Here is a 25,042-nt window from a genome sequence, read left to right as displayed (position 1 = left end):
TTAACATGGTACTGCGGTACATTACAGCTTACAGGGAAAATAACTTGCTCTTGTGTCCTAATGTCAACCTGAAATTTTGCCAAGTGGCGTCAGTTGCTTGAGAACGCGTTGTAAGGATAGGTGTTCTTATGTATTGTCAGACGCTGTACCATCTGGAAAACAGCATTTCGCTTTAATTGAAAGGACCCTTCTGGATGGATAATAGGCCCCTGACTCAGCTACTTTTGATAATGCTGGATTTAAATCACATCATGCCTGGTTCACACAGTGATTACGGTGATTTTCGTACCATCATGGCCGAGAACACATCAAATATGTAACTTGTGCCTGTGCTTGTATGTCGTCCACATTTCTTCATTTCAGTGTCATTTGGAGGAAAAAGATACATAGCATGGCAGGCTGCAAGATCTGTCTCCCAAAGTAAAGTTTAATGACTCCCACAGGTGCCCGAAAAAAAAAAAACACAAAAAAATGAACAAACTGCAATGTCACTCTCAAGTCTGCAACAAATGATTACTTTAACATTACATTAACTGATATATTGACAATTTGTCAATTAATTTCTAAAGCTGTGAAAAAATATTTGAACAGGTCACAATAAGTTCTGGGCATCTACAGTTACATCTGCAAGTGTTTTGTCTTGTCCAATCAACTGACTTAAACCCCAAAATATTCAGATTAACATGATATGAAACAGAAAATTTACAAATATTAACATTTGAAAAGATTAAACCAGCATATGAGTAGCATTTTGCTTATTTTTACTACTTAAGCCAATTCTCTTTTGATCCACTAATCAGTGAATCAACAACACTCTTCACTATTTGTTAACCTAGGTGAGTTAAGAGCAATCATTTTCATTATTGGTTTTTATCTTACAGAAGTCAAAGTGTTAAATATTAAAGCTTATTGTTTTGAGGAGTCTTGATAAAAGCAGCAAGAACTCTGAGCTTTGGCTCAAAAAGGACAAATGTGGACATCACCGCTTTATTGAAGTTTTAACTCCACTGTCAGAAATGATGAAGAGTTGCAGGGGAGATGTGCTCTCTCAACCTTGAGCCAAATTTCACCCTGACAGTTTTTTGGACTGAGCCTTCAGAGCAGTGACTTCAGAGCCTCCTCCCTCCTGCAGCTCTCTCCGAACACAACCCGAGCCACTGAAGTTTTCTGTTTGTATTTTTTTGATTTTCATTATCGTTACAGTCCAAACTGTGGCTGATGATAATTATATGCGGAGGTAAGTTTGAATCCATCAGATGAGAAACCCCGCGACGCGTGTGTGAGTGTGTGTTGTGAATGAGCGGAGCCACCTTAAAGAAAGCAGCCCTCTGATGACAGCGTCAGAGACACTGTGTAGACTCCGCCGCCGGTACAGCGCTGCGCCGCTCCGCCGTTTCAAATCTTCATCTGCCGCTGCCGCCGCCGCCGCCGCTACCGCTGCTACTATTGCTGCTGCTGCTGCTGCTGCTGCTGCTGCTCTCCTCACTTTTCTTCAGCTCATGTCTCGTCTGCATTCACGGGGAGTAGCTTATTTCTGCCTCTTCGCCAACACAGTCAACTGAGCTGTGTCAGTCCTACCTGTGCCAAATTCCTGCCTGAGGAAGAGAAAGGTAAGATTGTTGTTGTTCAAGGCTGGTTCTTTTTAAGTGTTTACTGCAGGAAATGTGGTTTTGGTGGAAGCCGGTTAACCTCACATCCAGAGCGAACATGGTTGTGACAATGTGACGGGCTTCTTACATCGCCTTTGGGTTACTCCTGTGGATGTTGAGATAGAGACTGGCTGTAGTGCTGCAGTTAGGATACTGAGCATCGTCTTGCTCACAGTTTTGCAGCTGGGTTTTTTGTTTTTCAAACCAGGCGACATCCGTGTGATGGATGTGGTTTGCCCGATGAGCTTCGGGATAACTACAGTGTGTGTGTGTATGTGTGTGTGTGCACGCGCACCCCTGGCCGGTGGAGATGCCAGGACAAAAGGTGCGCAACTGGACGTTTTGGCAGCGTTTTGGAAACAGCAGCATCTCCTCATCTTCACAATACACTTCTTTCTGTGCGTTCATTCTGACCAACTCACGCAGTGAAAGACCAGGACTGCACAGACCCACAGTTCCTCTATTCACTAATTGCGGATCAGAGGAAGTAAATTTACCGACACTGATTAACTGTGCGCCCCAGTGTGCGCTTGTTTGTGGAGCCCAGAGGAAAAAAACAGTCAGATTTCTCTCTCTCTCTCTCTCTGCAAGTTTCCCCTCCAACTCTCGCTTCCTGCAGGAAAAAAGGAGCATTTTTATGGAGCTTTTCTGCCTCATCAGTTTGAATGGGTGGAGACTGACGTGTAATGGCAGACTGAGGTGTTGAGCCGGATTTGAACTCTGGATGTCGCGAGTAATTATGGTTCTAGTTATATTCGGTGTGCGTCTTAAGCCCCGAGACTCCCTTTATTTGAGGGCCCCAGGATGCAACAAGGCGTGGGATAATTCAGGGAAATATTCAGAGGGAGAGAAAATAATCCTGTCTGTTGCTTTGGAAGTAACCTATATTTAATCTAAAGGTAAATAAAATTGTATCCTCATTGATTAAATCACAAGATCTGAACCTGCACTCGCTCCTTGTGTGATTGACAGGTCTTAACAGCCAGACAACAACTAGGTTAAAGTTTGTTTTCACGTGGTGAAGAACCTTTGTAGCATATGTTTGCACACTGACATATACAGGTCTTTATTAAAAAAAAAAAAAAAAATCAGATCTGCATGTATCCTTGTGTTGATATAGTTACAAAAAAAATACTGACTGGCCCTTTAATGTCTCTACAGAAAGGCTGGTAAAATATATGTGCTGTGACAAATGATTACAACAATTTATCCGTCTAAATACATCAGTTCAACTTGTTGGTTGCACATTTGTCGGTGCTGTTGTGCTCAAATGTTGACTGTATGTTCATTTTGAAGAGTCAATCAAATACAAAAACAGAAATCCCCTTCATAAAAATATAATCAGCTTGGTTTTGAACATCAAAAGCGTTCCTCTCTCTGTCTTTCTCACCAGGCTGGTTTTGTATTCTTTCATCATTGCTCATAAAGGATAAAGTGTTCATGGCTGAGTCCAGGATGAAACTGAAGGTCTCTGGAAGCTTTGAATGGTTTATTTTGGTGTTAAAAAAAAAAAAGTGCTGGATAATGTTTCCCGCCCAAGGGGCACATAAAGTGACATCCTGCTTCACAGAGAAATTCCTCTAAAAATGACTTTTATATTGCCATCCTGAAGGACCTTTCAGCGTTGCCAATCTACACTCATTTAAAATAGCTTAAAGTAATTTTCACGGACAGTAATCTTCCTGTACCTACACCGAAAAATCATTTTCCTCAGAACTGAAAAGCTGAACACGACCACATCAGAATTTTCTCCAGGCAACCCAGCTTGATGTAGTGATAGGCTTGCGTGTCTTTTGATCTCGAGGACTGCTGCAAAACATCTGAAAATGGACAAAATAAGAGGAATAATTCAGCACATGTGGGTTTAATAATGGTTAATAATGAGTAACACGCAGCTTGATGGCCATAGCAGCTTGCATATTGCTCTTTGTAACCAGATTTGGCATAGGGAAAGTGTGTCTCTTAAGGCTGCACACAGTAGTGAATTATTATTGTGAAAGATGCTAAAAGGATTACGAGGATGTTCTTTTGTCACTGCCTCTCTACATCTACATGCCTTCTGGTCATGTTTTATGTTATGCATTTTCAACACCCTGCCTCCAGCTGTGTTTTGGAGAATATAGATTAAATCTTACAGCATCATCCCATTTTAATGTCCTTTATTTTTCCTTAAGAGGACAGTGCCACTGTCACTTGTATAAGATAATACTGAGGCAGTGGTTCCCAAACATTTTCCTGTGATGTAACCCCACAGTCCTGTCAGATGAACTAAATTAACTCTTCATTGACACCAGCTGCTCATTTGAATTAATTTGAACCTTGGTGTCATTTAACTATGAACTAGGAAGGTGGATATTTTTACAGGACAATTTTGTCAGTGCTTGGATCAGTTTGATCAATGTTGTTATAGTGCTATCTGTAAGTTTTGCTATCTAGCTGATGTTAGCATCAACAGCTGTTTACCTACCAAGAGCTTCTGCCATGGTTGTGTTTACGAGACAAGAGGTTAGAGCACTTCCTCGGGGCAGCACTACTTCTTCATTCTTTCGTATTGGACTGGATACAGACTGGATGGTATTGCTAAGTGATACGACGAGACAGGACAGAGCTAACTGGTTGGCACGATAGCTTCAGTAGAAGAAAAGTGATATTTAACATTGGCGTCGCTTTCCACTGTTGGAGGCAGCTCTTGGTGAGTAAAAGAATGAAGTTTGATGCTGAGCTTGCAGCGTTTATGTTAGACTGTTGAGTTTGGCTAAGTAGCGATAGCAAAAACGTACATATAGCATCTTAAAGCTAATACAGAATATCTTTTTAAGGTTCCCATTATGTGGCATATAAATATAGGAATGACCCTGGAATGACTCCACTTAAACCGTTTAGTCATTACTTTTAGCTAACTGTGGAAACTGCGTATCACTTTTAAGCATTCAAGTGTGAGCTAACTATCACAACAGTTTATTCATTACTCTTAATTATTGTGTACCGAAACCATTTAGCCAATTTACCGAACTATTTGAATTTAGCTTTTTGTTTTAGCCATTTATCCACGTCTTTTAGCTAACCTTAGACTGCTCTGCTACCTTGTAAACTATATTTCTCAGTCGCATCAAGTGATGTTCAGGTGTTGACTCAATATGTGGATATATTTTAAAAATCAAATTATATGTATATATTTTTTTCTTTTAATTTGTTTAGCTGCAATACTTCTAGCAACAGAAGCACCCCCTGGAATACAGGTAAGCTACCCTTGCTGGGGAATCTCTGCTTTAAGGCTTTTGTTTTTATCTGGACTTGTATGCCTCTTCACAGTTTTGGGAGTGTGAAAGGTTAATCTTTAATATGCAGTACTTGAAGGCAGAGAGCTGGTCTCCTTCATGGCAAGGTTTCTTCTCCTCTGATGAATCATAAACATGTATTTTGGGATTGCATTATTTATACTGTTATGTAGGGAGCAAGCTGTGTTAAAGATTGTCTCGGGCATGTTTTTCTTTTCCCTCCCTTTTTTTTTTTAATTCAGGAGAGTGATCTGAAAATGTCATCCTCTGTTAAAGTCTGCCCGAGGTCCTCAGTAACTCTAGCAGAGCGTTAAGAATTAGCAACCTACCAACTGCTGAAGTGACATTACATATTCTCACTGACAAGATTTTTCTTTATCTACAACGAAAAGGTGATTGTAGGGTCAGATGCTGTGATTTCATGTAAGCACTGCTGTTATGGATTTTATGTTCTAACCGTTGCCACAAACCACCAGGAAACAACTGTTGCAATCAATTATCCAGTCAATTTATCCAGTGAATGATGTGAATGTTGATTGCCATGTTAATTGCAGTGGTTCTACGAGTGAAACACATTACAATATCTCGCCCAAACAGATCCTAAATCCAGCCTTTAAATCATGTAAAATATTTTCACATTAAAGTACCATAAATATTTCAGATAATAATTAACCAAATGCATTCTTCATCATAATATTATTTAACAAATTAGATTAAAGATTATCCATTAACCGTCATGCCAATTGCTTAAACACACCATAATCCCAATCAATAGACAGAAACTGCTACTTACATTAACGGTTATTTACAAGACACATGGCAAACACCTAAAAACACTTGATCAGGATGGAGGAAGTCCTTATTCAGACTTCCACTTGGTTTCTCCTTGTGGAGATGAGGGGAAATAAACTTGCAGTTTCTAACAACTATGATCATGAATAATTTGTCTGGTCTCATGTATTCTTTCTAGAGGAAAGCCATGATGAGTAGACAAGTTGTGACCTTGGTGCGACCTCATGGAGTTGAACTGGGCAAACTGCTGTAGTGATTTAATTACAGCTGACCCCACTTTTGACCTTATTGATGGCAACTTGCTCTATAGTGTAGCTGAAGCAGACCCTGATGATTGCTGTTGCTCGAGCGTCTGTGATTAAACTTTTCTTTGTATCTGAAGGATAATTTCCATTTTTGACATTTACCCAGAGTGCCCTTCTTCTTTACATAAGTATAATTAGCAATAATGTACCATATTCCCTATAGGAGTCTGCACACAGTCAGCATAGCTGGAGATATCAGTGCTCATTTTCCTCCCTTCAGAAGAAGCCATCTGTTGCTGTTCACGCTTGCACAGTATGATAAACAACTTCAGCTAAACTTTAAAAAATGCTTGATAACCCACTGAGCCTGTATTCTATGAAGCGTTTATTAGGTTTAGTCAAAGTTTCTCTGTTGTGTCATTTACCGTAATCTCGCCTTAGTTTGATGTTTTAATCTTTAACCATGCATGCACAGAGTGGGGAATATGTCAGACTATCTGATTGGATGAGTAGATCGGTGTCTGTGACAATATAGGCGTTAGACACACTTAATCAAGTGCTGGCATCATTTGTGGGTGACTTAGACTAATGCTTGGCGTACTGGTAATCACCTGAAGAAGTGGGAATCTGTCTGAGTAATCTCTAAAAATCCCATCACATCCATGTCCTCTTATTTGGACTATCTTTGTTAGCTGGCAGCACATTTATAGAATAAGTCTAGAACTATTTTATGCTTTTCTTATTTTGACAACTCCTGCAAAAAGACCAAAATCAAGAATTAATTGCTCATACTAATGTGGATTTTTTTGTGTAGCCAAAGCCTAATACAACTTAGTCCTCAGTGTTTGTTGAAAAACTATTGAAATAAACCAATAAGCCACACTTTGTTCTGCTGCTGTCAATATTGTCGTGCTCTGTTGCACCTGTAACCACACCCACCAGTGATGTCATAGTGTCCTGAAGCACACTTGTATGTCACTACAGTGAGTTGAGATAGTGAACCATTGGAGGTCAGCAAAAACAAGATTTACAGTGGAATGTTGAGCTGCGCTGCAAAGATTTCAATAGGAACCAGTGCGTTTGAGACTTGACTGCCATTGACAGGAGAGTAGTCAGAAAGTATTAAGAGATAGACTAATACATTGTTGGTTTCTGTTTGCACTGGACTTCACCGTGTTTTTTATCAGCAGTGTTTTTTTATTTTCTCAGTATTTATTGCATGCCTTCGTCTTAAGTCTGTTGATGCTGCTGGAACTGTGAATTTCCCGTGCAGATTAATAAAGTATCTATCTATCTATCTTGGTCTTGTTAACATGAATAAAACTGACAGCATTTACTGTCATATACTTACTTAATTGGATAGACACAGTAGAGAGAGACAGGGGAAAGAGAGAGTGTTGTGTTGTGGTATGGTATTGAAAAATGATAATACAGGAACCTCCAGCATTCTTCTTTAAATATGAACAAAGCAGGACTACATGCATGCAATAAACAGGGAAGAACAGTATACTGTAGCCTTTTACCATCGCTGTCCCCAGACCAGTTGAGTCTTGTGCATCTACGGTTCCTGCCCAAGAAAAGTGCCACCGGTCACAAGTTACCAAACACCTCAGGCCCTGCTGGAATAAAAATATCTCAGTGACCTGTCAAGTGGCTGTTCCCCCTGAGACCCAGATGGACGAATAGTTGTCGTACACCTCGGAGCATCATCATCCCCAGCTCTGTGGCCGTAGGACAGGTGTGCTCAGTCAAGCAGGCCGCAACAGTCCCATCATCTCCCTGCACCTCTCCATCATCCCCCACCCTGTGCTGAGAGATGGCGAAACGGACAAATGGTGGAAGAATGGGGATAGAAAAGTAATTTGCTAACTCCATAAATTCCTGCGCCTGCGGTACCTATCCTTGGCCATGGTGACTGCGAGCTATTATTTAGAATCTGGTAACCGATGCTTTCCTATTAACATTAAATGGGTTGGTGTCTGCGGGTTGTCTCCCGCGACACGTTTATGCTGGTTATTTACTGCCCCGCTAGTCAGGCCTTGCTCCGGGAGCTGCTCTGAGGGCCAGCTCACAGTGTGGCCCCGTGTGGCAACTCATCCTTAATATGGCAGGATGGGAGGGGGAGAGGAGCAGCGACCAGTTGCTTTATTTGCAATTTGTTACTAAGGGCAGCTGAGGGAATGTTAGATAGAACATGTATAGATGCACACAGAAATAGAGAAGTATAGGATGGATATTTAAGTTTGCATGTGTGCAGATTTGTGTGTGCTGCTGATAGATTTCTCTCTGTGGTGCAGGTCTGTGTCAGGCTGTGTTTTCAGCCACCCTAGGGGCGTGGCTCTAGGGATGGAAATGTCACTCAGTTCACCACTTCAGATCAGGCTGAAATATCTCAATTGCTGTTGGATGGAAAGCAAAGAAATTTTGTACAGACATCTTCTTCAGAGTATGAACTGGCCCTCTTTTCCTCTGGTGTCACCAGCAGGTCAAAGTTTTCACTTCTCCTGTAAAAGATGGATTGGTACAAAATGGTGGTAGAGATACTCTTGGTTCCTGTGAATCATAATGACTTTGGTGGTCATTGTGAGCATGTAAGCACGCTGACATTTAGCTCAAAGCACCACTGTGCCTAAATTCGTCCTCACAGAGCTGAAAGCACGGCTGCAGACTCTTAGTCTTGTTTAAAATTTTCTTGGTGGAGGGAAGATGAAAAGTCAAACTTTAAAATAGATCATACATTTTGCCCAGTGTCAGGCAGCAGTGCGGTGAGCTGCAGATGTGAAAGTGATGTTTCTTAATCCTGTCATCCTCTACGCTAGAGATGCTGGCTTTGGTTGTTTTGCCTTTTATCTGCCTTTTCCAGCATGTGGGACAGGGGGTCTGACTGAATATTCACTGCCTGAACATTTCTGCTTTCATGCTGAGTAACACTCAATTTCCCCCTCTGACAGCAGCATCTCACAACAGATGAATGATTAAACATGTGACAATTAGTTAGTGATGGACGATCCAAGCTTTATAAAGTTAAAATCCACTGTTTACTAAAAGTTGTTTGGAGAATTCTCTATCATTGCTGAGTAGTTACTGCAATGCTTTAATGGTCCATTGTAACACAAAATAAATGGGTATCATTTAAATACAAAATGAATCAGTTCAAATGGAGGCTCATATATACAGCTTCTCAGGATGGGTCTTCAGCCTATAGAAGACACTTCTGGTCAATAACATTACATCAGCACACTCCCCTATGAATGCTCCCCTCTAATTGGAGTTAATGGCTCCTATACTGAGTTCAACGTACTTCTTGTGGCTGCTGCTGAGTTGTTTCCCCGGTTGCAGCTTCTTTTTCAAACCGTGTTAAATGACTTAAGTGCTGCTATACTGTTTCCAGTAAATTTTATTTGCAAGCAAACCGATCGCTCTTCTGTGTGTCAGGTCCGGTTAGGGTAGTGCAGCGTCTGCTCTCCACTGGTCACACTTCATCTTCTGCAGTCGTGCTAACGTGCTCCAATTAGAACTGACACGCTCTGATGTTCTGATCAGCAACCCATCATGTCTGGCATTGTGACCTCAGGTGGCGTCCTCCATTCATGGTTTTATTTGAATACCCCTTTTAAGAATTCCTGCAGCACGTTGTTGATGTGATGCAGCAGATGTGTGTTGTGGCTTTGGTTTTTTGTCTCTTATTTTTAGATTCAGAAAATGGTATGGGCTGATGTGGATAATTGCTGTGAGTCTCCTGGCTTCATATCATTTTAGAGACATAATGAAGCATTTATGGCACTTTGAAATCCCTCCTTGCCATATACAGGGTGATGAACTCATTAGAGATGGCTCCCAATCTTCCCCCTCCCTACTCTAACCTTCAGGCCATGAAAGAGGAAAACTGCTTGACACTATTTTCTGGCAAGTCTTCAAAGTAGGGTACATTATAATTGATATATATATTTTCTATGCTTTATTCACTGGTAGATGGTGTTTAATGTGGTAGTCTGTGTGGTTGATGGAGTAAAATGTATTAATAAGATCCTTATCAGCACAAGTGGAACATTACGATGCATATTAACTCACCTTTTTGAGTTAATGCATTCTTTTTTGTTTCTTTTGCAGGTCTGTTTGTTTTTAAAATTTCAACAGCACTTACAGTTTACACTTAATAATTTAGTTTCAATCTCTGTGTTGTTTTCACAGCTCTGGCTTTATTCCCCTGGTTATAAGAACATTTAGCTCACCTGCACCATTGCACGCGATGCAAAGACGATGACTCCACTAATTACAGTTTTAGAACGGTGGCCATTAGTGCATGCAACACAATCTTTAACCCTGTCATTTGAACAACAACATAAATCCTCCAACGCAACAATTAGCCTGTGTGCTTAATTTCCTGTTTTATATGATTTTTCCAGGCTGTTGTTGTCACATTCCTCACAGTACTGATTGTCCCTCAGGGTTGTCTCAGTGTACAGTGGCTGCACAGTCTCCTCAAGTAAAGCATAATCTTTTTCATCTCTTCTTTTGATTCTGGCTCTTTGTCTGCTTTCAACTTCAAATGAATAGGGAAAGCCAACAAAGTGAAAGGATCTGCATTATAATAATATGTTTGTACAATCAGCCAGTGCAGCAGGTTGTCTAGGATCTGGACTGCACAAAGCAAAAGTGAGACACACAATAAAACCATGCTCATTCAATACAATGGTGGTCGAACTTGAAGTCAATCTGCAGTGCAATGCAAAACTGTAATGGAAATCCTTGTTTTAAATTTTCTTTCAATTTTATTCCCATATAATGGCATTGGAAATTGTTGGTGGAAATTGGAGTATTTTAGGAAGCAGGGATGCACCGCTTCCTCCCTTTTCTCCTCTCAGAGTGATTACTCTACCTAGATTCAGTGTTGAGATACTCTTTCAGCTGACAATCTGTGCGCCTCGCTTTGTGAAACCGATTGGGGTCATGTGTGTTTTGAGGGTAAATGTGCACATCACATCCTGTAACTAAAACTGATGAAACACCAGCTTTGTTTTTGAGTGTGTGCAAATTTTAATGTTATTGTTCTTTGATGGTTTATTAAAAAAGTAACTTTAAACTAGGCTGAAAATTGGTCTTTCACTGACCTCTCTGCTTTAAAGTTTCAAGCCTGTTTCACCTTTCATCGTACCTGCTGTCACTGAGTGAGTGTTGTTGGGTGTGGTCCATTTGGTTGTTCCAGCACAAGGGCAAGACTGTGAAAGTGGGACCCAAACTGAAAAATGTTGAATATCAACAGAAAATTAAGAGTTTTTTTTTTTTTTTTTTTTTGAGCTGACACAATATCAGATTGACAGTTTGCATTTAAGAGTTGGGCCTATTTGCCTCAGGATAGATCTTGTCTTACAGTGGTTAACTGTTACACAACATAAAATTATATTATTCTCCTTTGTTGTCCTTTCAGCTCAATTTTACCAGCAGACAGTACGCTGTAGAGTTTCTGTGCTGAGTATTCTGTTTGTCTTTCCATTTTGATAACACAACTAATGTTAACTTCGACACATTGCAGAAAAATGAATCATATCTCTTAAGATAACAAAGAACAATGTGGATCAACTCAGCTGTAATTCAGTGCTTGATGATTTTAGATAACGTGTTCGTGTATGTAAAAGAAAACACACTGTATACTTGAGGTCATGTTTATTTTAATTAAATGTAAATCTAAGAGTCTGTCCTTCTGTTAAAAAAAAAAAAAGACCCCATTGGTTGTCTGTGCAAGTAGGTTATTATAACCCGTAGTTTCGTTTTATTTTTTGGCTGATCTGCAGTGGCCACAGTAATGGAGGATGAGGTTAGCCATAGTGTAAAAAAGGATAAAGTCCACACTAGGAGGAGGTTGGGGTGGATGGATAGGTTGACAAAATGCAGACTTGCACTCAGGAGACCATTGTTTGTTGAAATTGTTTGTTTTTTGCTGAAACTGACAGTTTTCTCTCTTATATCCATGTCCGTCCCACAGCGTCAACTGTGAGTTTATTACTGTTATCATGACGACAAAGGTCTGGTACACCTGCTGCTTGTACCTCTCCTATGGGTGGTATCTAGGGATAGAGACAAACGACATGTGTTGTCGTTTAGGTTGGAGGACTTGTAATCAGTTTGTGTTGAGTTGACTCTTTTGCTTCAGTTGAACATTTACTCATTCAGCTGCTTTAACAGAGCCACTTCAGTCACAGTCATGCTAAGTTCATGACCTCATATTGTACAGTATTTAATAGATAATAAAGCCTAACTGCTTTATCATGATGAAATTGTTTGGAAATCACACTTTACTCTCTAACCGTGTGTTTCACCTTGAATATAATTGCTCTTCTCTAAATCTGTGATTACCTGATTAGTTTTATGTGTTGTCTAGCTCCTGATTGCTCTCCATTTGAATTTTTAATATAAAAATCATTTGCAGATGAAGAATTGAGTGTGAGCAGCTCGCCAAGTTCAAACGCCTCTGCCCTGACAATGTCCCACAAAGCCGATGAAATGTGGTTTCCTCTTAAAATGAACCAGAAAAGAACCTAATGACTGTCTACATTATTCACAGTCCAGGGACCAGTGTGGCTCCTCCTGCTGAAGCTTAATTGAGCACCACGGGAATGCTTCTCTTTACTGAATGATGAAATAGGAATTTGACTTCTCCTCAGACAATAAAGCACCGGTGTCTGTCCCATTTCGAGCGGAAAATGGGCAGAATAATACAAATTTTGCATGCGTGTGTGTGTGTGTGTGTGTGTGTGTGCAGCATACACAAACTGGCCAGGTCGATACAGCTCTGGATCCTGAGATCTGAGGTCATTTCTCAATGCTGTGTATTTCCCATCTATGAAGCTAATGCCAGTCTCTTAGGCTTTATGATTTATCAAACAGAAAAGGTCACTATGGCAGGCTGCAATTAATTCTGTCTGCTTTTATTTGGTGCTGCTCAGGAGTGCTCCCTCCATTAGTGACATATGTCATTAGAGGGGTTGTCTTCAGGATGGGAGCAAAGGAAGCGGTAGTATTCCTATAAAAGAAGATAGTTCTGTATCAGAGTGAATGTTCACAAATGTTTGGTGATTTCAAGCAGTTCTGATGAGCCTTTTAAGAACAGTCTCGGCAGTCAGTGATGTATTTATTCCTCCAAACTTTATTCACTGAACTTCCAAAACAGAAAGAGAATAGCTGGAAGAAACAAAAAACAAAATACATGCACAAAAATAGATTTGGTTACCAGTGAGAAACAAGCAAGAGTAAGAGTCTACAGTCATGCTCAGTGGTGCTTTGAGCTAAATTCTAATGCGAGCATGGCAACATGCTCACAATCCCAGTGCTGTCACAGTGTGGTCACAATGGTTGAAAAGGCTTAAATATATGAACATCATGTACAGGTACAAGCTATTAAAAAGCACCATTATATAAAAAGTTAGCCCTGCACACTGACTTCAAGTCACAAAATGTATTCAAAATGATTACATTTTGTGACATGAGTCATGGCATCCATCCAATAACTGCATAGGCATTGTCTATAAAACAAAAATGTCAACCTCATGGTGGAGCGAAGTCAGGGGATCACCAAAGACTTTAGGATACATCGTCTAGGAAGCATGAATGTAAAAAAAAAAAAAAAAAAAATGTTACTCCGTCCAATAGTTGTTGACAGACAACATTGCCATCCTTAGAGCCAATATCTATATGCGTATGTATATACACACCACAATAAATGTCAAAATAAATTATTCAAATAAGTAAACTAAAAATGCAGAACATGGCATGAGAGTTTGCCAGTCAGAGCTGTAAAGAGTGATATACTTCTAAGGATACTTTTTCTATTTAAAGACTCGCTTGACTTAAGTAAATGTTCATACACAAAAGTCAAGTAAATGAACTGCCTGTTGTGGATTCCCCCTTCAGCAAGTACAACAGCCGTGCTCTTCTGCTACTTTTCATTTTACAGTTCTGTTTTCTGATGGCAAAGACTTTCCCTCTTAGATTAGGCTCCTTGCCTTGGGCAGTGTTTATTTTTGTGATGTTTGTGCTGTAGAAATAGCTTGCATGATGAAAAATCTCAAGTTATTTCAATATGTTTCATAAAGCTAGGTTATAATCCCTCATAATTAATGCCCACATTATTTTTTGTGCCTTGTGGCTGTGTTGTGAACATAAATAGTCTTGCTTCTGCACTTAAAGTGTCTCATCAGTCTGTCTTGTGAGGTGATAGTTGCCTTAGTTCCTATGGAAACTGCAGTGTTAAGAGTTCAAACTTATTGCTATGCAGACCAATCCAATAGTCGGTGAAATGTTACAAGACTGCAGGACTCTTTGCCCTGGTAGACAGTGTTTCTTTATGTTAAATCTTGCTTTTTGGCATAGGGCAGCAGGTCACTGCACTGAAGGCAGCAGGTCTTAGCCAGCAGTTTTACTTTGGGCTTCTTTCCCATAGATCCAAGAGCTGTGGAATAAACCTTGACTAAACTACAATGATTCAGAGATGTTCGATGATTTTACTGGCTTGACCTTTCAGACTCTTTCCAATCATATTGACCTTTCTGTATGCCAGTTGATGTTGCTGTAAGCCTCTGCTCTTAATATATTAAATCCTGACATACACTCCAGTGATCCTCGTTCACATCGCCCAAATTTACACCAAAAACCTTCTGTGAGTACGTCAGCAAGCTCAGCCTGCTGCTCTTCATGTTGCTCATACAAAGCTCTCACTCTCCTTTCCAGATTGAGGGAGCGTTCTGATTGGCTCCTTGTGCACGACGCCTCGGCGGCTGTGTCAGTACCAGGGCAAGATGTATAGTATGTGAGGAAATGCTGAGGGTGCCTGGTCTTTATTTTTAGAGTCAATCTCCTGTTGGTGCTCAGTCTTAGTGAGGAGGCAGTGAGTCATGTTAAAACCAATGAATATGAACTGCCAAACCCCCATGGTGTGATAGGAACCTCGCATCTCCCAGCTATATTGCTCGGCAGTATTAAAAATCTCTCTTCTCCCCACAAGATGCATTATACAAGATACAAGATGTGTTTCTTTGATCGGTAAACATCATGGCGGATTCTGTGCCAGCTTTGATTTATGGTGTTTTGCCGTAGTGTGACTCTGGGTGAGGACTAAATTATTTGGCTTCATTTGGCTTCATTTGGCTTTCTGCATCACAGATTAGTTAGACCAGGATGTTCGCTTAAACACTTGATACACCCACTCAGTCATCAAGCAATGCTGTCTTATTTCTCTTGTTGAGGCATATTTTCTTCTCACCAACTAAGTGTCTGAAGACATGCACATACTGTTAATTTGAATATATTTAAATAAGATAAATTTAGTAAACTTATGTCAGTTTTTTAATTTTTCATTTTTTTAGCATATTCTTTCTATTCTTTTTAGTGGGTTCCCTGGTCTAGAATCACAAATATGTACTGTACATAAAGTATAAAAAAAATGGGGGTAGATGTGATATGAATACATATAAATACGCGGGGTGCTTACTATCTGTATCATTTTGAGCCTCATGTCAAAAATAAATATTGTGGTGCTGTATGAAAAAAAAGTGAATATTTATACATTTTGTCCTATTATTATTTATCTTACTTACATGCAGCATCTATTTCATGTTTGTCTGTCCTGGAGGAGGGATCCCTCCTCTGTTGCTCCCTTTAAGGTTTCTTCCATTTTTTTTTCCTTGTTCAAAGTTTTTTTTGGGGGGGAGTTTTTCCTCCTGTGAACTCAGGGTTTGAGGATAGAGGATAGATAAAGGTGTCATATGCTGTGCAGATTGCTAAACCTCCTCAGGCTAGTTTGTGATTCCTGATATTAGGCTATATAAATAAAACTGCACTTGACTTTCATTTGGGGGATAAGCTTGCTCTAAGTTTTGGAACTACAGTTCCCATAATGCTTTGGGGCTGTAAACAGGATGTATAATGCTACCATAGTCATGGGCTCAGTGAGATAGCTGTGGGAAACAACCTGAGCCCTGCTCTTTTTGAATCTGTTTATATTGTGGCAAGTTGGCATCATTAAAGGTTTGCCAAAGTAGGTAGTTCATTTTTGCAATGTACTGATGGATGTACGGTGAACAATGGAAACAATGACATCTCCAGGAAGTGTAAGTCACACTGCATAGATGAATTTGTGTGTGAAGTTGTTTTGACTCCCAGAAGGAGCACAATGTGTGATACAAACTGTAGCAATCAGGCTCTAAGTGTTTTAAACATACTATAAACTGGTTTTAAAGTACCTTAATTGTTTCTATTTGGTGAGGTTGGGTAATTATAACATAACCTGCCCTGGTCAGTGATTTTTAAGTCAAGGTTTTTAAGTTAAGTTAGGTTTAGTCCTGAGCTTGTATGTGTATTCATTTTTTTCTTCTGAGAATATTCTATCCCCCACCTCTCCTGTTATGTCAATCTTGTCCAGATAGCCATACTTGATGGAGTTTATTGACTATGCCCTAAACTCGTGTACTGAAGTTTTTCCAAAATCAACCATCAACTCATCGACCCGATGGCCAGTTATAAAAAATAAGATATCTTTGTATCTAGTGCTGCTCTGCTGGTTGCAAATTGTGTTAGATTTAATTTTTTGTGTATTTTTTATCTAAATTGTGAATGAAAAATTGAATTGGCTTGTTATTTAAAGTGTCAAGCCTCTGCCATAAAATAGTCTTTCATTCTAAGTAGACTTGACAGCTCATAAAATTGACGAGTTTTAAGCTATAGCAGACTATATGCTATATATCAAAAATACAGTCACTCTCTTTGAGACTGTTGAAGTTGTCACTGCTGACGACAGGCCTGTATGCTCTAAAGTAAATTTTAAAGTGTGTGTACGCTGTCTAAACCTCAACTCCACAAGGAATGCTTTTAGTCAAACTGGAATGATTTACTTATTAATCTGAGCTGGTTAAGCATCAATTTGTCATTGCTGATTGAAATTACATGCAGCAGCTGGAAAACACTTCACTGTAGCTCACTCTGTGGTAATTATGCAGCCACCACAGTGAGAGGGCCTCCAGTGACAAAGATGTGTTCATTAAGACTTGGCTTATGGTTAAACTGTTGTATGGGATGCATTTGTATTAAGATATCTTAAGTTTGATATTTTCAGACGACATTCTAGAAATGCACTCAAGGCATCAGCACTTTTAAATATTCCACAAGGATTCAGGTTTATTGGGGGAAAGGTGTGAGGGTGACTGAACAGATGAAAGTTGTCATCAATTTCATTATGATTCACATACAAAAGCAACGTTCAGCAAAAAACTAAGAAAAAATCCTTCTGTACTACAGATCAGCAATTACAGTCCATATATTATTTCTACCTGTTTCATGGTTATGGCAGCTGGAGCTTATCCCATGTTACACTGTGAATAGCTCACACATCTAGACATGACTGTGAGTTTATTTCACTTGACCTACAAGTCTTTGGACTTAAGTTTAAGACAGAATGCAAAGTGAATTTTAGAGGCAGCATAATTGCATACAAAGTCAATAGAAGTGCTACCTGATGGACAGACATGAAAGTGGTGTCGATCATCTCACCTAACTCTCAGAAAGAACAAGAAAATGAATGAGTGCATTTCAGAAATGTTGTACTAAGCCTTTAACAACCAAATACAAGACTATAGCAAAGTCAGCCTACTTTACCACAGCAAAAATGTAGCAAGATTTTGAGAATTCGTGTCCAAACAAGATTTAGAAAATTTAATCCAGTCTCTGTCAGTAGTTGGTTGGACTACTTTAATGAGCTTTTCTCAGGTCTAAAAAAAGCTCCCAGACAACTGCAGCTCATTTAGAAAGCTGCGGCTGGAGTCCTAACAAAAAGTTGGATCGATCATTCCAAGTCTGAAATCTCTGCACTGGATTCCAGTTCGACAGAGAATCAATTTTAAAATACTGCTTCTCGTATATAAACCACTAATGGTTTAAAACGAAAATACATCTCTGATCTTCTGCCACAGTAGCAGCCCACTGAGGTCGACTCACACTGGGCTGATAATTGTTCCCACAATTAAACACAGACAATGGCAAAGATGCTTTCAGCTAAAATCCTCCACAAATCTGGAACAAACTTTTACACAACCTGCCTCAACTCTTTTTTTGTTATTTCTTTTGATTAAACTCTCGTCTGCTTTTTTATGCTGCATCTATTTTCTCAATTTTTTTCTTTCCTTTGCTTTTTTTTCCCTGCTATTTGATTTATTTCATGTCAGTTATTCAACTTTCTTTGTCTCTACATAAAGCACTTTGAATGACCTTGTGATGAAAAATGGCGTACAAGTAAAGTTTCCTCGTTTTGCCTTGTATGAGGAACTGTAGCACCCAAAGGAAACCCATATTAACAGTGGGGAAACAGTGAACCTCTCCTCAGTTGGTCCTGCTCGGGTCAAACAGGCTCTTCTTCCTGTGAGGTGATAGTGCTAAATACTGGGCCCAGTTACTGGTTAAGATAACACATTCGAGGTTTTAACTCTGACTCTAATGGATTGGAAGAACTAAGTGAATGCTTCAAAGAGTCACATCTTCTTAGATCTCAGTCTATATGCAAATGAGCCTGACAAATAAAAGACATGAACTTTAGATTGCTGCATAGATTAATCGCTGATGTTTAATCAGCTGAGTACTGTGGGAGCTGCAGATAGATGGATGGATAGATGACAGAGTGAAGCAGGTGCTGAGCCAGAAAGACAGTGACCTCAATAGCACCTGACTGTTTATCTAAAGCTGTCATGGCTGCCATTATTCTGAATGCCAACCTTGTCTTTGCTGAGCACTCCAAAGTCTGATTGTGTCTTCCATAGATACAGCCTTAACATCAAAACTTATCTTTGGAATTCAGACTGGCAGTCCTTATCCCTGTACTCTTTCATGCTCTTATTCAAAACACAAGAGATTTGGCAAGGCTTGTTTCACTCCAGCTCTTTTAATATGGTCCTGAGAGGAAATTCAAAGAAACAAGAGAGTGCCTTCTTTTTTCATCATTTTGAGTTAGGGTTATTTTGTGCCGATGTGTACATCATCTATAGAAAGAGAGGAAGAAAGGAAAAGGAAACAAAGAGAGGACAGAGGGACAATCCTCGAAATTCTGCATGTGGGACCGCATGTGTCATGTCTGGTTAGGCTCAAATGCAGCTGTGAGTGTTGTGTATGCAAGCGTTTTCACTGTGGTGTGAGGAAGCTCATCTGCTTCACCAGGTGAAGGATAAACTTTTAGAATAAGGTCATCCATGGCAGGTGAAGGTAAAATGAGCTGCAGTGTTGAAGATATTAGTTATTAGTACTCTCACCATGCATTCTCAACACATTTTTAAACTTTTAATTACATCTGGATTACTTCTACGCTTCAGAGAATATAGCTGAAAAACGCAATGTCAATTTTCTGACTATTATTTGGATATTTGGATCCATATTTCACCAACTGGTGGCTGGATGATGTTGTAGAAATGAATGCAGCAAGCAGAGAGGAAAGCTGTTGTTTGCATATATTCACTAAACACCGGTTTAATCATTTTCTTGAAATTGAGTGTGGTCTGGTACAGGGCTGCACTCATAGTCCTGCAAGGAGACTTACTAAATATACGTACCTTGACTCAGACACCTCTAGAGGTGTGACTGAAAAAAATGGTCTCCACAGTCAGACCATTAAAAAGCCCATTAACAAACATCAGATACAAACTCATATCAAAGGTTGATACTAAATGTGTAGAATCAAAACACCTTAAAGGAGCATAGTTATGCTGGTTATTACAGGTGCAAAGCCCTCAGAAATCACTGAAGGACAAAAGTAATGTCTGAACAGCAGCCCCAGTTAAAAAAAAAAGACTGGGCTTTTGCAAGACAATGATCTCAAACAGAGGGCCAACTTAACTCAGGAAGGAACTTCAAGATAGCAGTTTGCAAAAGAAAGGGGTAAAAAATTCTCTGCAGTGATTAATACTTATCCATTATTACTTAAAGCTGCAAGTGCTGCTACCAAATATTGACGTAAAACTTGATTTAGAGATTTGTTTTCACTTTGACACTTGACATCGTCTTTTTCTGTTCTCAGTGTTAAACACTTAATTAATCTTATGTGCTTCAATATTTCAAAGTTGTAAAACAATAACGTATGAAAAACTTGATAAACACAGGACAATAAGATCTTTTTATAGGTACTATATCAGATAATCTTAACTAAGAACACCTTAACTAAATAACAATGCATGAAAAATAGTAAATATACACATATGACGAGAAAACGTTAAAATATCACATTTATATTACAGAATATCGCAAACTATCCAACATTTTAGGCACAATACCATTTGATTGGAAAACCTATGCAAAGATTCCAGTTTTCAGCCTCAGATTCAAAATGGAAAAAGCAGATTTGGTCATTTCAAGCAGAACAGCAGACCATTTTCTGCCCACTCACAGATTATCACAGGGTCATGGAAAATTGCTAGTTTGGTCAATTTGTGTTTTGTCGATTTGGGGAAGTGATTTGTAATCTGTGGGATGTGCTGTGGCAGTAGAATGTATTTCTTTTTGTTTCTTTTAGAGAGAGATCTGTGTTTGCATTTTTAGCTTTAGGCCAAGCAAGTTAAAGGTGGACAATGGACGCACACAACAGTACTCCTTGTCTTCTTCCTTGTTTGTGATATTTATGGGCAGGTCCCAAGGCCCACTCAAGGTCCAGACAGGATGATACTGTCCTTTTTCCTTCAAATTGTTGTGATCTTTAATGTGCACTGCTCCAGTGTGGGTGATAAAGATCAGCATCTCCAAGCCAGAAACCATGGTTCTCTCCTAGACACACTACACAGTGTGGAAGATCTTGGTATTGAGTTGCCATTGTTTCATTTCCAACAAACTGTTCAATATATTCTTGGTTACAGTATAAATACAGTACACTTCTATCTATACATTCATAGGCTGGAAAATGCCATTAGACATTTTGAAATTATCTGTCTCACAAACGTAATGGGTAATTTTAATCATAAACACCAGTATTTAATTATCATTTCAGATGGATTACAGTTATTGTTTTTTCAGTAAAATTTTTATATTTTTATTGTGTTATTTGTGATCCAAGAGTCCTGATCCCTTGCGCAGGCACACCTCCTCGCCTGTAGTCATGCCTCTGTCTGACAGCCACAAATAGCGAGGGCGGCATTACTGCCATCATGGAGTCTTATAAAATGTAAAGGTCATCTCCAGTATTCAGGCTGCAAATTAAATTTCATTTAGAGGTGTCTGGCACGTTGCTTCTATCTCCGTTTATGTGTTTATATATCACATCACCATAACCTGCTGTAGCTCCTTTTCATCGTAAACCTTGACTTAGAGAGGTGATCTTGTACCTTTCAGTACATGTATGTTAAGTGAAGACAAAGCAGACTGAAGCAGAGGTTTTGTGTTTGTTTTCAGTGCTGGACAAAGTGATGCATTACACACCTTTTCATCCTGGTACAACGGAGGTGGAGCAGGGTGGAGAATGGACGATTAAATCATGTGCTGGACTCAAAGGGCAACACACAGGCAGCCGATGAAATGAAAACTGTCAGGAGGAATGGTGTTGTTTTAGGTATTTGTATTCCCAGTGAATACAACAGCAGACAGAATTGACAAAGTTGTGAAAGATGGAGCTCTGGGCTGCAGTGTTTGAGATTTCAACCCACAATACCAAAACACACACACTCCTCATTTTTAACCTCTTAACTTTCTTGCTCTTACTTCTCGTTCAAATAGACACAGACCACACTTCTTTTGTTCCTTTAGTTGTCCTATTCGCTGTTTTGAGAACGGGGCTTTGTAAGGGTGTTTAGTATTGAATGAGAATAGCCCTTTAATGGAGCTGATTACAGAGCATTGTACTTAACCTGTCAGTAATCAGCCATATATTCACTCATAACGACCATCCTGATGAAAGCCTTTTCCACTGATGTTGGTGAATAACATGCACTTTTAGCACAAGGCCTTAAACTGAATTTGTTTTACCTGCTGATCTCCTGGGCGTCCATCTAATCACATGTGTCTAATCACATAAATCTTGTTGACAATCACCTCATCATTAAGGTGAGGTTCTTCCGATCAAACTAAATGTGGACACAAATGTGTTTCCACGGTAACAGCAGAGACCAGTGTGTTTTTTTTTTTTTTTTTTTTAAATCCTCAGATCGTATCAAGTTAATTTCAACCCACACTTTTTTTTTGTCCCCTTGCTGAGTCTTGAAGAGGCAGCTGTGTGTTTTTAGGGAGGTGTGGAGCGTGGGGAGGCTCAAAGGAACAGGAGGAGGGTGATACAAGGTCTTGAGTGGGGTGTGTGTGCCCTTATCAAAGTCTTGTCGCTTTCAAAGTAAGAAAGCGGTGGAGATCAAGCTCGAATGGTGGTGAGTGCTCCGCATGTGGCCTTTTCATTTTTTCCCCTTCCTCTTCTCCCTAGTTATTCCTCCCAGTGGTCTGTGAGTAATGAGCCTTAGGCAAGGCTGGCTAATTAGACCTGACATCACGCCACAACTCGCTCACCACGGCTCCTCTGGACACTTTCTGACCCATGTAGATATTCACTGAGACACACAAGTGCAAAGCCGACACATGGACAAGCAGGAGATGGGCACAACTATCCACTCAGGTAGCGTGTACACATGCATACGCAAACACACACAAACGCCTCCTTGTGTTTCCGTGAGCCTGTCAGACCCCATGCTACGCAGAGCGCTGCTCTCATCTGAGTGTTAAACCTGTGAACACCTCCCTTCTCACAGTTATCTCGCTTATCTGTCGAAAGTCTTAACAACCGTACAAGCCACCCAGAGAGTGCCATGAGTGGGGGCGAGGGAGACTAATGTAAGAACTCCAAGTTTAGAAAGTGCACGACATGTCTTAAAGGGGGGGATACTCGAAAATAGCTAGCTGGTAGTCAGAAGGGAAAATTTTTATCGCTTTTCTCAACACCAATGCTCGAAGACAGGGAGAAAAACCATCCATTATAGAGAGGGACGACAGACAGTTATCATTTATGGGGGGAGTGCTGTTCACTTACACTCTGTCCTGGAAGACATTTATAGTGTTGTACTTTGTTGGTCCACAAGAAAAATGACAGACATAGTTGTATAAAGAATGAAAAAAGAGGGCTCATTTACTTTCTCACCTCTGCATACCGGTTCAGTCACTGTGAAATGCATGAAGATTGTTGGTTTTGAAAAGTTAGAAAAATTGCCCCTCCTGTTGAGACAGGGGTTTCAGACTTCTGTTGGAATATGATGGCACCCATAAAAGACCACATTCTTTTTTTGGCATAAATATGACATAACTCTAAGGATGGCAATGTTGGTCTGCTGTTGAGCCCACCACTTTGGTCCAGACTGAAATATGTCAACAATTATTGGATGGATTGTGATAAATTTTGGTGTCCAGAGGGAAAATACTGGTGACTTTGGTGAGCATCTGACTTTTAATCAGGCTTTGCCAGATTAAAAGGACAAAGAATAAAGTCATCCCTCTTCCTGTGAAATATCTAAGCATCTAACCAATTGATTGACACACAATATTGTGCAGACATTCATAACTCTCTGACTTTGGTGATCCCCTGACTTTCCCTCTAGTGCCACCATAAGGTTTGTATTTATGGCTGTCAGTGAATGTCTCCAACTACTGGATGGATTTCCTTGAAATATTTGTCCTGTACTTTGTGTTTAGTGCAATTGGCATCAACATGTTAACATCGTAACTATGAGCGTGTTGGCATTCTGACATTAGCATTTAACTGAAAGCACCATTGCCCATAGTAGCTTCTCTGCCAGCGTGGCTATAGACTCTTTAGCATGTTTTAGGAAGTTAATCTGGGGACAGGATAGTCAGAGAGGATGAGTTACATGTTTTCTGATTGCTGTCTAAGTGGTTTAAAGCCATGTAGAAGGAGAGGCCACCTGGGTTAGAAGCAAAGAGGACAATCTCTCAAGTTAGTTCATCTGTGAGCAAGAGGTAACTGAAATGTTTAGCCTGCAGCAAAGAGGGCAGAGTTGTTGTGACAGGTTGTGTGGAGGCCTGAAGTTTATTTGAATCAGCTACTTCAGAGCTAGTTAGACATCTGTGATACTGGTTGGACTTGACTGTTCAATCCACAGCACGGCTGTCATCATCACTGCATGCAGCTGGTTGAGTCAGGTGATGTTCCTAGAAATCATGAGTAGGTTCTCTCATCTATATGACACTTAATTGCCCCTGACATATCCTGTAATAAAGTGAATGATACAAAACAAACATGCTTTTGATTAGCGCTGCTGCATGCATTGTGATATTTACTTTCAGACTCCAATACAAGTGTTTACAATAGAAGAAAAGGATTACTGAGGATTATGGGGGAAAATGGCTTCCAGTTTTTTCTCTTCATTATTAAGCCAGCCACTGATATCACTAAGAAGCAACACTGTCTAAAGTTCAGTGTGAGGAGCCAGAAATGTCCTCTTTGGCACCTGTAACCTCAGCCAATAGTGACGCCCAGGTGTACTGACACACCTTGTGGTACCTTTGTATCACTGATGAAAGGTGAGAGAGGTGATTAAACCACCACCAGGTCAGCAAAAATAAGATTTCAGCTGCTGTAATGTTGCTCTTGAGGCTTGTTTTATGATCAGATGGAGGAGTTTTGGGGTGGGGTGGGGCAGGGCGGGCGGGTATGGCGTTGTTTAAATATGGCACATTTTCAGACCGTCTGTCCCGGGGGGGAATCCGAAGTGTTGCATTCAGTTCTTCACATGAAAAGTCGCAGAAATAGCAGTGTCAAGAATGAAAATAGAGAGCTAGATAGAAAAGTTCAAACCCTGGCTCCTCTCTCAGCTCGAGCGCAGCTAGCCAGTCGTTGCGTGAAACGAAGGGGAAGGGGCAGGTTGTAATATAACCAGTGATCCTCTAAATAGCGAAGCAGATCAAAACATGCTCACAGTGTCATTTGTAACATTTTTAAAAGGCGCAGACGACGATATTGTTGTGGTTAGAAGGCAGTGACAAATGACCTACTTGTTGCAGTATGATGACTTGTCGGCTATGAAACATGCCACTTACAGTGAAGTGTGTGTACTTGTGATTGAATGACTCAACA

At 40.0% G+C, this 25,042-nt stretch overlaps 1 long non-coding RNA gene across 1 annotated transcript in view; it reads left to right on the top strand.

Moving 5' to 3' along the window:
- The first annotated feature begins 3,937 nt into the window (after window positions 1-3,937).
- Window positions 3,938-25,042, top strand: part of LOC108872550 (uncharacterized) — a 41,999-nt gene continuing 20,894 nt past the window's right edge. Inside the window, exons 1-2 of the long non-coding RNA XR_007813689.1 lie at window positions 3,938-4,341; window positions 4,848-4,888. This is a non-coding gene — a long non-coding RNA (uncharacterized LOC108872550). The remainder of the gene's footprint in view (window positions 4,342-4,847; window positions 4,889-25,042) is intronic.

Source organism: Lates calcarifer, linkage group LG8 (genome assembly GCF_001640805.2).
Source record: "Lates calcarifer isolate ASB-BC8 linkage group LG8, TLL_Latcal_v3, whole genome shotgun sequence".
Classification (NCBI taxonomy): domain Eukaryota; kingdom Metazoa; phylum Chordata; class Actinopteri; family Centropomidae; genus Lates; species Lates calcarifer.
Note: the sequence above shows the minus strand (reverse complement) of the source record. Positions and strands in the feature narration are given on the sequence as shown.